The sequence below is a fragment of the Schistocerca serialis genome, chromosome 8 (assembly GCF_023864345.2).
Source record: "Schistocerca serialis cubense isolate TAMUIC-IGC-003099 chromosome 8, iqSchSeri2.2, whole genome shotgun sequence".
NCBI classification, from domain to species: Eukaryota; Metazoa; Arthropoda; class Insecta; order Orthoptera; family Acrididae; genus Schistocerca; species Schistocerca serialis.
The window spans coordinates 77,596,581-77,600,096 of NC_064645.1; positions in this window are offsets into that span (position 1 = coordinate 77,596,581).

The window sequence follows — 3,516 nt, forward strand, 5'->3', positions numbered from 1 at the left end:
ACACTGTGACGCCGAGACTGTTGCACGGGATTACTACCGTACTTCCTGTTAGAACCACTGACTCACTTAGAGCACTACCCAGTTTCAAGGAAGAATTAGTTGCAAGGGTTGGACGACATGTTAAATTCAATCTGCACTATTACCACTAAAGGGAGGACTCATGTAGTGACCTGTCCTGACGTTTTGTTCACACAATGTACAGTGGCGCATAAACACTCCAGCAATGGATGTTTCAAGATCTATTGATGTAGTTGTTCTTTGCATAACTTTTCTGTTTGTTATTCCATGTTTTACATCGTATATGCAGTCATGTTTGTACAACTGTAAGCTGTTATTGAGTATACGTGGGAGTAAATATCTTGTTTTCTCCATTACCCACAATCTCTTAGGCTCTTGCACAGGGCAGTGGGACATTCCATTTAATCAATTCACGTACCCTTTGAGAACAACGTTACCCACCATAGTGTGTGAATACAAAGAGAACTGGTAGCCAGCATGCGACTCGCCACCTTGTATAGTACAGCTACATGTACCTATGGGTGCACACAGAAAACTCTGGCTCGCCACTAGCTAGGGTGCAACAGTGCCATTATGAAAAGAATGTAGGGCATGCTCGATTTGCTCTGCACTCTTTCCCACACGATTTTATCCAAACTAATCGATAAATAAATTTGATTTTTGCTTTATGTATAAGATTCATAGTGAATTGCCCATAATTTCGTGATGCTCATAGTTACTGCGGTATTTTTCATTTATGTAGCACATTGTGCAAAATTAGAAAAGAGGTCGTTATGATTTTGCACTTGGCGCATATCAGATGACACATTGCTGCATATGAAACACAGCGAATGTATTGAACTTCTCTTTAAACTTGGGAGCAGATCTATATGTACCTCCAATCTTGAGGAAATATATTGTACAAAATTCTACAATATTTTGGGTATGAAATATGGTAAAGTACGGCAAGTAGCGTACCATCTTTCCATTCATATTCCTGTAAAGAGTAAGGAAGTGGCCCTCTTAACTTAAAATATCATTTAATTCATCAGTGGTACTGACTCTGATGAGTAGTTGGCAAGGTCCTAAAAATGTCAGTGCGTTCACATATTCAGAGTTATGATAGAGTTCAATTGGATCTGTTCTACCCTGCAGATAAAATGCAGTATTGTTCTATTAGAAATAACAGATTTGGTACTTTTTTATCTGTGGGTAATAAGGTCACGAGACAGCAGTTATCTGTGGACAGACAAAACAAGAAGAGGTGCGGATATGGAAAGGTGTCTGACAAGGTTGCGCACTATCCCCTGTTATCTTTAACCTATACATTGAAGAGGCGCTGAAAAAAGTAAGGGAAAGTTCACAGACAGGTGTAGTAATTCATGGCCAACGAATAGATATAAGATATGCCAAGGATATAGCTGTCCTGGCTGAAAGTGAAGAAGATCTTGTAATGCTACTGAATAGAATGGATAAAGTTATGGGGGAAGAATATAATATGAGAATTAATAAAGCAAAAACAAAAGTAATGGCAAGCGGCAAAAAAGATCAAGTGAAAGTCCAAGTTCATGTAGGCAATGAACTGCTTGAACAAGTTGATAAATTTACTTATCTGGGCAGTAATATTACCAGGGATGGAAGGAGCAAGGCAGAAGTGAGAAGTAGAATTGCTCAAGCAAAGGCTGCTTTTAACGAGAAGAAAAACATCTTAACATCTAAGAGCATCAGCCTTGAAATCAGGAAAAGATTTTTGAAATCATATGTGTGGAGTGTGGCATGTTATGGGTGTGAAACATGGACTCTCGGGACAGAGGAAGACCAGAAGCTAAATTGTTTTGAAATGTGGTGCTACAGATGCATGCTCAAAATAAAATGTATCGACAAGGTCACAAACGAAGTGGTTCTGGAAAGAGCAGGTGAGAAGAGAAGCTTCTGGAGTTTCATTGTTAAAAGAAGAGTGCAATTTACTGGCCATCTATTAAGACATAAAGGACTCCTGAACACAATCATAAAGGGATATGTCGAGGGAAAAAGACCAAGAGGAACACCACGACTGAGGTACATGGATCAAATCGTGAAAGATGTGGGATGTAACACCTATAAAGAAATGAAGAGAAAAGCTGAAAGACGCGCAGAATGGAGACAAGCTGCCATTGTAGCTGTTGCAAACCAATCCTTGGATTGACCACTACAGAAAAAGAAGAATAAGGTCATGAATATATGATAGTCATTACTTTATGAAGTGCTTGAGACTACTCACAATGTGAAAATAGATTATTGATACATACAATCTATCTTTAACAAATCAAAAGACATTTGAAGTGAAGAAATTCACTACTTTATTCTGAATGCAGATAGGAACAAAAAGATGATACACTATTTGCTGTGAATTATTTTCATATTTTTCAGATTGCTGAAGTGCAGGAAGAAAATCCTTTGGTACGTTTCCACTGAAAATACAATAGGTTATGTAATTCCACAGACACTGCAACTGATTTGGCGATTTACTTTTGTCTGAATTGTTAACTTTTTCTCATCTGAAGAAGCATCATCAGTTATGAGAAACATCTACATTTCTCTTGTTAACATGTTTAATTTTGCTTCTTTGGCCGAAGCAGTATAATCTGCACAAACGCACCTTACTAACATGCTAGGCAGTAACTATAGCAGAGGAATTCTGAAACTGGGCTTCTTATTAAACAAGTTCTTGGTGACAAGAAAGATCAACAGCTTGTGGAAAACCAAATATTGTTAGCACACACATGACCACAGTGGAACCCCTATATAAAATCAATTTTCTCGAAATTGCAGGTACATATAGATCTCCTGCCACGTTTAAAGAAAAATCCAATATTGTATATGTAACTGTGTATGATCTAATATGTGCCAAACGCGAAATCGTAGTGACCTCTACTTTTTATTGCAAACTTCTCTAATTTCAAGCAGTGTGTTACTTAAATGCGAAATATCACAATAACAAAATGATGGCCACTTCATCGTGAAGCTGACACATAAAGCTGTAATGCAAATATGTCATTATTTTATTGAACAGTTTTTGTAAAAATGTGTAAGAAAGATTGCAGGACATGTGCCTCGAGTTTGTCAGTGCAGCACATTCTCAAACAGCAATGCAGATGCTGGAGAACAGTGTCGTACATTTCTGCTCTCTGGCAGGTGGACACGCACCGCCACACAGCTGTTCCTGTATGCTGCCCGTTAAATAACACAGGATGTTGTTCACATAAGTTCAGGCCTCCGCTATGCAGGAAACCCACTTTGTGTGCAGACCCATAAGTTGCTGAAGACCAGAAATCCACTACTGTACATGGAGAAAATGAGAAGTAGTGATGGCAAATATTTATTTAGACACGAACCACCAAACTTAGTAGGGATACTGCAGGGAGAGTGTTTTCGCTGATATCCAACAGCTTGTATGTCCTAATAGGAACGTTAATTTTTACCATGCCCATGTGCCACATGCTCCTCTTATACTATTAGGTTTCTAATGTTATGTGTGAA